Source organism: Triticum dicoccoides, chromosome 6A (genome assembly GCF_002162155.2).
Source record: "Triticum dicoccoides isolate Atlit2015 ecotype Zavitan chromosome 6A, WEW_v2.0, whole genome shotgun sequence".
Classification (NCBI taxonomy): Eukaryota; Viridiplantae; Streptophyta; class Magnoliopsida; order Poales; family Poaceae; genus Triticum; species Triticum dicoccoides.
The window spans coordinates 21,576,815-21,588,037 of record NC_041390.1 but is presented as its reverse complement, the minus strand read 5'-3'; positions in this window follow the sequence as shown (position 1 = coordinate 21,588,037).

Sequence of the window (11,223 nt, the reverse complement as noted above, 5' to 3'; positions counted from 1 at the left end):
TCTCTTGGCCGCCGTACCAGATGCCATCTGGAGGCTGGCCGCCGCCCCTTGGGGTGGGAAACCCTAAAGGGGGCGCAGCCCTCCCCTTCCCCTATATATATGAGGCCTAGGGGCTGCCCATAACACGCGATTTGATCTCTCGTTGGTGCAGCCCTGCCTCTCCCTCCTCCTCTTCTCCCATGGTGCTTGGCGAAGCCCTGCAGGATTGCCACGCTCCTCCACCACCACCATGCCGTTGTGCTGCTGTTAGATGGAGTCTTCCTCAACCTCTCCCTCTCTCCTTGCTAGATCAAGGCGTGGGAGACGTCACCGGGCTGTACGTGTGTTGAACGCGGAGGTGCCGTCCGTTCGGCACTTGATCATCGGTGATCTGAATCGCGACGAGTACGACTCCATCAACCCCGTTCACTTGAACGCTTCCGCTTAGCGATCTACAAGGGTATGTAGATGCACTCCCCTTTCTACTCGTTGCTGGTCTCTCCATAGATAGATCTTGGTGTTACGTAGGAAATTTTTTGAATTTCTGCTACGTTCCCCAACAGCTGAAACGTGAACGATCCTGGCCATGCATGTACCAGTACACACATCGTACCGTCAGTTGATATTTGACGCGTACCAACCAGGCGAAGCCCATTTTTTCGGCTTTCATCCAATCCGAAAGGTTTTAAATCCTTCCCTAAACCCTTTTTACCCTTTTTCTTTCCTGTTTGCCTCTTTATTTTCTCTTTTTCTTCTTTAATTTTTCATCCTTTTTTGCGAATTTTCTTACCTAATCCGCGAACATTTTTTGTTTATCGGATTTAATTTTTGTTCATTTGATTTAGAAAACGTTCATCAAATTCATAATTTGTTCGCCGAATTTAAAAGATGTGCAACAAATACGAAATTTGTTCATCCATTTTCAAAAAAATGTTCACGAAATTCAAATTTTGTTCATTGAATTCAAAAATTGTTCATTAATTTTTTTTAAAAGGTTCTAGAATAAAAGAAATTTCCATCAAGTTCACAAATTGTTCATCAAATTCAAAATTTGTTCATCAAATACCAAATAATGTTCATCATTATTGAAAAATGCTCATAAAAATTATTCATCAAAATAAAGAAGTTCATTCTTTTGAAATCATGAACATTTTTTTTAATTCGTGTGGAATAGGGGCTCCCTGGGCGGACCACACACATTTTTTTGCAGGATACGTTACACACGCTTTTTGAAGGGCCGACTCTGGGCGTCGGTCGACCGCCCAAATTTCAGACTGACACCGCGTGTGCTTAGATCAAACAATCCTATGTCATTAGATTGTCTTGTCTCGAATTCGACTGCAAAAGTAGTGCCATCAGCAGTAGTCGGCCACCCATGTCATCGTGCTCGCCCCTATGACGGTTGTGCTCGCCAGCCACCCGCGTCACGCCGCCCATCCTTGATCATCAACCCTGCAACACATCCTTTTGAGGAGCTCCACAATGTCTCTCATTCATAATGCCAATTGTTTGCCGATCGAAGCATCCGGCTAATCGGACCTTGCCCTCGATGTTAGACCATGAACAACACCGTTTGCGGGGGCTTTCACAGCGCGCTTCTCCTTGTTGATGCAGCACGGTATGCTCGTGGTCACAGAACTCATCATGTTGCCCCTCTCTCGCAGCTTTGCCCGACGCGTGGTTGCAGCTCTACCTGTATGCGGTTATAGCATCCCGACGCATGGGATACAAGCCCATTCAGACTAGGGGGAGATAGTGAAATCATAGTGGACCTAAAGTTTCATATTTGAATACCATCAAAGCACTCATATATATCTTACAAAATACGTTAGGCCTGACATTATATTGGTTGGCAACATATTGAGAGTGCAGTCCCCAACAAAAGGTATAGTAGTTGTTGTAAGGAATATCCTTAGATATGTCCAAGACACAAAAGGTCTTGATTATTGCTGTTATATCCTGATAGTGGCTAATAAATTGATCTCAATGGTGCCATATCAAAGACTGGGTTTATTGGAATAGTTTTTCGAGGGAAGCCTTTAGAATAGACTCTAAATGGGTCCTTGCAGTGATCATTTTGCCGTAATTATTTTATTTGAAGCATGACAATATATACATGGCTTCGGAGAATGATGGGCCACATGTGAGATGATGTGGAGCTTTATTGGAATCAACTACATTGTCTAACAAGATAATGTCACCTGTATTGCTTATGCGTTATATTTATCCTCGCAAATTACAGAAATGTAAGAGGATTATTGTGATATTCGCAATGCCTCTACCAGCGTTTATATTCTAGAATCAGGTTCGTGGAATTGGTATAAGACAACATTGATGTTTGCAAAGTTCATGGGAGTAAAATCCCAAGTTATAACTTGTTGGTGATCTTCAAATCATTCATTGTGCTCTTTTTTTCCTTTATGTGTTTCTCATATAAGGTTTTTAACAAGACAATATAAATACAAGTGTGAATATACGCCATATTGGTTTCTCCTTGTATTTTTTTCACTGGGTTTTATAGGAGTTTTCGATGGCATATCATTATAAGATTTTTCCTCAATTTTTTCCACAGGGTTTTGGAGGAGTTTCCAGTTTGCAATATACAAATAACGAACTGGTCAAGGGGGAGTGTTGAGAAATAAAACATGTAATCAATTTTATGGTAGAAATGTCTCTCATGAGATGTCTGTTGGGGAAAAGGTGTCTCCCCAACACACCCCTTCACCATGTATACAAGTGGGTCTCCCACATTGCAATGGAATTAGTGAATCACTAGTCATCATCCCATGCTTTTGCATGGTCTAGATATTATAGGGGTCCATAATTACGAACACTATTGTAGTAACATTTGATGGGGTTATGTACCTAGGGTAGGGTCATGGACCTGTTCCAAGTAACTTACCCTAGGACATCCCTAGAAGAGGTCGCCTTCCAGTCGACCAACGAGGATTCACTCGACTGGCCTGAAGGACTCGACCACGAAGACTCACTCGACCACCAGGAGGTCAAGAGGCACTCTGCACCGCAACGGCCTGTAATTAAGTAGACTTTATGATAGTAAAGGCACTTTATGTGGGGCGTTACCAGTAACGCCCCAGACTTAACTCACCTTAAACCCTCTCCTACGTGGGCTGGCTGGGGTCCTGGCGCACTCTATATAAGCCACCCCCCTCCACAGGCAGAAGGGTTCGGCACCTTGTAATCCATGCATTGATAATCCACTCGACCGCCTCCGGGCTCCGAGACGTAGGGCTGTTACTTCTTCCGAGAAGGGCCTGAACTCGTACATCCCTTGTGCTTACAACCTCTCCATAGCTAGGACCTTGCCTCTCCATACCTACCCCCCACTCTACTGTCAGGCTTAGAACCACGACAGTTGGCGCCCACCGTGGGGCTAGTGTTTTAGCGATTTTGTGGAGAAGTTGCGATTCTTTCGAGTACTTTCATCATGGTGTCTGCTGGAATTTTGGTCGAGGGTCAAGAGATCCGTCTCGGCGCTCTCGCCTTCATCACCGACGACTCCGCATGGCTCCAGGAGGCTCCACTCGACGTAGATGCGCTCCCCGTCCGCGGTGCGACGCATTTTCGCGCATGTGTCCGCGGCGTTCTGCTGCGGCAACCATCGACCCAGTATCGGTCGGCTCCTCCATCTTCCACCCTCCCGGTCTCCCGCCAGCGCAAGCGCTCAGGCCGGTCGAGGCTTCAACGATGGGTGAGTCACGCGGTGGCTCGCCAGTCGGCCACTACACAAGTTGCGGCAATCGAGCCCAACGAATCTCTCTACGGCTTGTTCGATCAGTCGACTGGCTCCGGAGAGACTGCATCCGAGTGCGGAAGCAGTGATCCAGCGGCGGAAATCTTGATGGTCGACGGGCCCCACAGTCCTCCTGGCTTCGCCCGTGGTGGTGGAGCAGGCGACGGCGGCGACCCTGCACGAGGCTACGAAGAGTACCAGCCCGAGCCACTCGACTCTCTGCAAAGAGAAGAGCTTCGCCGCAGGAACGAGGATCCCCTGCGTATTCCCATCGCAGGAGAAACCCCCGAGGCTCGTGCCTTAGAGGAGGCGCGTCTCGCCAATTTGGCCGAGCGCACTCGACTGGAGAACCTTCAGCGAGCACTCGACGAGCGCGCGCGGCAACGAGTTCCCGACACCAGTCGACGTCAACTCTTCCCGCCGACTCAGGTATACCGAACCCCAATTCAGAATTTAGCAGCTGCGACCCGTATAGCAGAGTCCATTCAGCCTTCGCAGTCAGAGGCTGGCAGAGGTTTGGTGCAGATCAGGGATCTGCTCCGAGCAGCAGGAGATCAGAATTCAGCCGTGTCTCAGTCGCGCAACAGAATTCACAGTCGATCCGTCACTGTGAATACGGTTCAGTCGGCTCACAGCCCCAGATCGCCTCCGCGGCGCGAAGGGCGTGAGAATCGGCGAGATCAATATGGCGACAGACTCGACCGAGATGATAGGCGTCGAGTGCCCTATTCCCCTCCGAGGGGTGGGTCTTACGCTCCTCGGCAGCCAGATGATAGGCGTCAGTACAGTACAGGGCGTAGGGTTCCAGTTGACCCCAGAGAGCCAGGCTTCGACGCGCGATCCATTATCGTGCAAGGGTTGGTCGACCGGAACAGAGCCCATCGAGGTGCACTCGACAGAGATGTACCCACGAGCAGTCGAGTACATGTTTCTGGTCCTGAATGTTTCAGCAGAGCTATCAGAGCCGCAGTTATCCCCCCCAATTTCAGGTTGGCAACAGGAGTCAGCAAGTTCACTGGTGAGTCTAAGCCTGAAACTTGGCTTGAAAACTACCGAGTGGCAGTTCAGATCGGTGGTGGGAACGACGAGGTGGCCATGAAGCATTTGCCCCTCATGTTGGAAGGTTCTGCCAGGGCATGGTTGACTCAATTGCCTCCTAGCAGCATTTACACTTGGGAAGATCTGTCCCGAGTGTTCGTCAGAACGTTCGAAGGGACTTGCAAGCGACCAGCGGGATTGACAGAGTTGCAAGTCTGCGTGCAGAAAACCAATGAGACTCTCAGAGAGTATATTCAGAGGTGGATCACTTTGCACCACACTGTGGAAAATGTCTCTGACCATCAGGCAGTATGCGCCTTCAAAGATGGTGTCAAGAACAGAGAACTGAGTTTGAAATTTGGTCGAACCGGTGACATGACCTTGAGTCGGATGATGGAGATTGCTACCAAGTACGCCAACGGCGAAGAAGAAGACCGACTCCGAAGCGGCAAGCACAAGCCGAGTCAGTCGGAAAAAGGAAACACCAGTCGGAAACAGAAGCGGAAGGCTGAACCGGCAGCTCCTGGAGAGGCTCTGGCCGTGACTCAAGGAAAGTTTAAGGGGAAACCAAAAGGATCCTAGAACCCCAAGAAGGTGAAGGATAAAGAAGGGAACGACGTGATGGATATGCCGTGCCACATCCACACGAAGAAAGATGAAGAGGGGAATATCATTTACCCAAAGCACACCACTCGCCAATGTCGACTCCTGATCCAGCAGTTTCAGGGAAAACAGTCTAAGGACAAGGAGAAGGAGCCGGACAAGGCCGAAGACAAAGAGGACAGTGAGGGAGGATATCCGCATATCAACTCCACTCTGATGATCTTCGCAGATGTGGAAAGCAGAAGTCGACTGAAAGTGATTAACCGAGAGGTTAACATGATTGCCCCAGCAAAGGCAAATTATCTGAAGTGGTCTCAAACACCCATCACATTCGACCAATCTGATCACCCGACTCATATTGCCACCCCTGGGAGGCAAGCTTTGGTGGTCGATCCAGTTGTCGAAGGCACTCGACTGACAAAGGTGCTGATGGATGGTGGAAGTGGGCTGAATCTGTTATATGCAGACACGTTGAAAGGTATGGGCATTCCGATGTCCCGACTGAGCACTAGTAACATGAGCTTCCATGGAGTTATACCAGGGAAGAAGGCCGAGTCACTCGGCCAGATAGCTTTGGACGTAGTGTTTGGCGATTCAAAGCATTTTCGCAAAGAAAAGTTGACGTTTGAGGTCGTGGATTTTCAAAGTGCATATCATGCCATTTTGGGGAGACCAGCCTATGCACGGTTCATGGCTCGACCATGTTACGTGTACCTCAAATTGAAGATGCCCGGTCCCAAAGGTGTGATCACTGTCACCGGTGAAAGGAAAAAGGCAAAGGAGTGCTTTCAGAAGGGCTCCAAAATTGCCGATTCCCAAGTGACAGCGGTCGAGTTCGAAGAATACAAGCAAAACGCAGATCCGAGTGACTTGCTGCGATCCAAGAAGCCCGCCACAGAATCTGCATTCCAGTCGTCCGGTGGGACGAAGCCTGTTCACATTCACCCGACCGACCCCGAAGCAGCTCCGACCCGCATCTCCACAACACTCGACCCAAAATAGGAAGAAGCGCTCATCCAGTTCCTCCGTGAGAACTGGGACATTTTTGCATGGAAGCCCGCTGACATGCCAGGTGTTCCCAGGGGACTGGCTGAGCATCGCCTAAGAGTCGACTCGTCTGCAGAGCCAGTCAAAGAACATCTTCGGCGGTCCGCCGTCCAGAAGAGAAAGGCCATCGGTGAAGAAGTGGCTCGACTGTTGGCGGCAGGATTTATCCGAGAGATATTCCACTCCGAGTGGCTCGCTAATGTCATCATGGTTCCTAAGAAGGACAAGTCGCTCCGAATGTGCATTGATTTCAAGCACATCAACCGGGCCTGCCCGAAAGATCACTTTCCTCTCCCTCGCATAGATCAAATTGTTGACTCGACCGCGGGATGCGAGAGGTTGTCTTTTTTAGATGCTTACTCCGGGTACCACCAGATCCGTCTGTATGGGCCCGATGAAGTAAAAACAGCTTTCATCACTCCATTCGGGTGCTTCTGCTATATCACCATGCCATTCGGCCTCAAGAATGCCGGAGCCACATTTATGCGAATGATCCAGAAGTGTCTACTCACTCAAATCAGTCGGAATGTGGAAGCTTATATGGATGATATTGTTGTCAAGTCACGAAAAGGTTCCGACCTGCTCGCTGACCTCGCCGAAACATTTGCCAACCTCAGAAGGTATGATATCAAGCTCAATCCATCAAAGTGCACATTTGGAGTTCCTGGTGGCAAGTTACTCGGTTTTCTCGTTTCCGAACGGGGAATCGAAGCCAACCCAGAAAAGATTGGCACTATTCTCCAAATGAAACGCCCTGTGCGAGTGCACGATGTCCAGAAGCTTACTGGATGCTTGGCCACATTAAGTCGATTCATCTCACGACTCGGTGAAAAGGCATTGCCTCTTTACCGACTGATGAAGAAGGCTGACAAGTTCGAGTGGACTCCAGAAGCTGATGCAGCGTTTGCCGAGCTAAAAGCTCTGCTCTCCACCCAGCCGGTGCTTGCTGCTCCAATCAGCAAAGAGCCTCTGTTGCTCTACATCGCAGCCACAGGACAAGTCGTCAGTACTGTGCTAACGGTCGAGCGGGAAGAAGAAGGAAAAGCTCTCAAAGTTCAACGCCCAGTGTATTATTTGTCTGAAGTCTTGACTCCATCCAAGCAGAGATATCCTCATTATCAGAAGCTTGTGTATGGAATATACATGACCACAAAGAAGGTTGCTCATTATTTCTCTGACCATTCAATCACAGTCGTCAGTGACGCTCCACTATCAGAGATTTTGCACAACAGAGATGCAACTGGTCGAGTGGCCAAATGGGCGATTGAACTTCTTCCCCTTGATATCAAGTTTGAGGCAAAGAAAGCCATTAAGTCCCAGGCAATAGCAGATTTCCTCGCCGAGTGGATCGAACAGCAGCAGCCGACTGAAGTTCACTCGGAGCATTGGACCATGTTTTTCGATGGTTCTAAGATGTTGAATGGTTCCGGTGCTGGGGTTGTCCTGGTTTCCCCCAGAGGAGATAAGCTCAGATATGTGCTCCAGATTCACTTTGATTCCTCCAACAATGAGGCAGAATATGAGGCCCTCCTATATGGGTTGCGCATGGCCATTTCACTCGGCGTCCGTCGCCTAATGGTCTATGGCGACTCGGATTTAGTGGTCAATCAGGTGATGAAAGAGTGGGACGTGAGAAGCCCAGCCATGACTGGATACTGCAGTGCAGTAAGGAAGCTGGAGAAAAAGTTCGAGGGGTTGGAGCTCCATCATATACCCCGACTGAAAAATCAAGCAACTGATGATCTAGCAAAGATAGGTTCCAAGAGAGAAGCCATTCCGAGTGGTGTGTTCTTGGAGCATATACACACTCCGTCAGTCAAAGAAGATCCTTTCACCGAAGAAACTCCGCAGCCCAAGAGTGCCACAGATCCGACTGAAGTTGAAGTCCCAGCGGTGGTCGACTTGATCATGGAGGTTTTGGTAGTCATTCCCGACTGGACGATTCCGTATGTCGCATATATCTTGAGGAAAGAGCTTCCGGAGGATGAGGAAGAGGCTCGACGGATCGTCCGTCGATCTAAGGCCTTCACCGTCATCAAAGGACAATTATACAGAGAAAGCACGACTGGAGTCGGTCAGAAGTGCATAACACCAGAAGAAGGTCGACTCATCCTCAATGATATTCACTCGGGGACCTGTGGTCATCATGCGTCCTCCCGGACCATCGTGGCCAAAGCATACCGAGCCGGATTTTACTGGCCCAAGGCGAATGAGATGGCAAAGGAGATAGTGGATAAGTGCGAGGGATGTCAGTTCTACTCGAATATGTCGCACAAACCTGCGTCAGCTTTGAAGACCATCCCACTCGTCTGGCCTTTTGCAGTTTGGGGGCTGGACATGGTCGGCCCTTTGAGAACAGGACGAAGTGGCTTCACGCATGTACTAGTGGCAGTCGACAAGTTCACCAAGTGGATCGAGGCTAAACCAATCAAGAGCCTCGACACCGGTACTGCTGTTAGCTTCATCAGGGAACTAATATTCAGATATGGAGTCCCGCACAGCATCATTACGGATAATGGGTCGAACTTTGACTCAGAGGAATTCAGAACCTTCTGCAACTCCCAGGGCACACGGGTCGACTACGCATCAGTCGCCCATCCGCAGTCGAATGGGCAAGCAGAGCGAGCTAATGGACTGATTCTCAAGGGACTGAAGCCTCGACTGATGCGTGATCTCAAACACGCGGCTGGAGCTTGGGTCGACGAACTTCCATCTGTACTCTGGGGACTGCGGACCACGCCTAATCGGTCGACCGGAAGAACTCCATTCTTCTTGGTCTATGGAGCTGAGGCAGTCTTGCCGAGTGATCTTCTCCACAATGCTCCTCGAGTTGAAATCTACAGCGAAGCAGAAGCTGAACAAGCGCGGCAGGACGCAGTCGACCTTTTAGAGGAAGAAAGGGAGATGGCTCTGATCCGGTCGACCATCTACCAACAAGATCTGCGGCGCTTCCACGCCCGAAATGTGAGAGGTCGAGCCTTCCAGGAAGGGGATTTGGTTCTCCGAGTAGATCAGCACAAACCACACAAGCTTGCTCCTTCTTGGGAAGGCCCCTTCATCGTCACCAAGGTTCTCCACAACGGGGCGTATCGTCTTTACAACATCGAGCATAATATCGACGAGCCCCGAGCTTGGAACGCGGAGCTACTCCGCCCGTTTTACACTTAAGCTTTATCACTCGGATGAGTTGCAATAAAGTACTTCTGTAGTTCATGGACCCCAAAATAATAAGTGTCATAGTTCCTCCATAATATCTGTCACTTTTTATTTTTTGTCCAATGAAATTCCCCTCAGTGGGTGACTTAGCTGCGAATCCGTTTCGCCTAAGTTTGTAAAAATCCTACCGAGTGAAGAGCAACCCTCTCACTCGGGGGCTTAGCTGCGAATCCGTTTCGCCTAAGGTATCAAATTCCTACCGAGTGGTGAACCAGACTCCCACTCGGAGGCTTAGCTGCGAATCCGTTTCGCCTAAGTTATCAAAATCCTACCGAGTGAAGAGCAACCCTCTCACTCGGGGGCTTAGCTGCAGTCCAAGCACTCGCCTAAGTTGTGAAATCCTACCGAGTGGTAAGCCAGCCTTCCACTCGGAGGCTTAGCTGCAGCCTCGTGCTCGCCTAAGTTATAAAAATCCTACCGAGTGAAGAGCAACCCTCTCACTCGGAGGCTTAGCTGCAGTCAAGCACTCGCCTAAGTTGTAAAAATCCTACCGAGTGGTAAGCCAGCCTTCCACTCGGAGGCTTAGCTGCAGTCCAAGCACTCGCCTAAGTTGTAAAAATCCTACCGAGTGGTAAGCCAGCCTTCCACTCGGAGGCTTAGCTGCAGCCTCGTGCTCGCCTAAGTTATAAAAATCCTACCGAGTGGTAAGCCAGCCTTCCACTCGGAGGCTTAGCTGCAGTCCAAGCACTCGCCTAAGTTGTAAAAATCCTACCGAGTGGTAAGCCAGCCTTCCACTCGGAGGCTTAGCTGCAGCCTCGTGCTCGCCTAAGTTATAAAAATCCTACCGAGTGGTAGAGCAACCCTCTCACTCGGAGGCTTAGCTGCAGTCCAAGCACTCGCCTAAGTTGTGAAAATCCTACCAAGTGAAGAGCAATCCTCTCACTCGGGGGCTTAGCTGCGGCCCTGTGCTCGCCTAAGTTACAAAATCCTACCGAGTGAAGAGCAACCCTCTCACTCGGGGGCTTAGCTGCAGCCCAGTGCTCGTCTAAGTGGACTAAAGAATAAGTCGATTGCAGCACAGGCACCTTGCTTTGAACCTGCAAAAGACATTCCGAGCCGAAGGCAATCGTATTCAAGCACCAAATTCAAGTTTGAATTGATATCTAAAGGAATCGAAAGTGCTCAGGCGTCAAGCCTGTTAAGGTTTGTCGGTTACAATTCCACTCGGCATACCGAGGCAAATTTAAAGCGTCGAGCCAGAAGAAGTTTTTTTACCCCTCCTGTGGAGGGCTGGAAGGTGCAACAAATTCATCAAGGTCAATCCCGTCGGCGATCCGAGTGGCAGCTGCAAGGAAAGTTTCCATAAAGGATCTGAAGTCGTGCTTCTTGGTATTGGCCACCCGAAGGGCCGCCAGCTTCTCTTCTCGCGCATCTTTGCAGTGGACTCGGGCCAGACACAGAGCGACATCTGCACCACACCGAGCCGAGGACTTCTTCCACTCCTGCACTCGACCAGGGATCGTGTTCAAGCGGGCCATCAGCGACTCAAGGTCATTCTGAAGTGTCTCCTCAGGCCAGAGCGTCGAGTCGATGCGAGATGTGGCGGCCTTCAGCCTTGCGAGATAGTCCACGACAGCTGCGACACG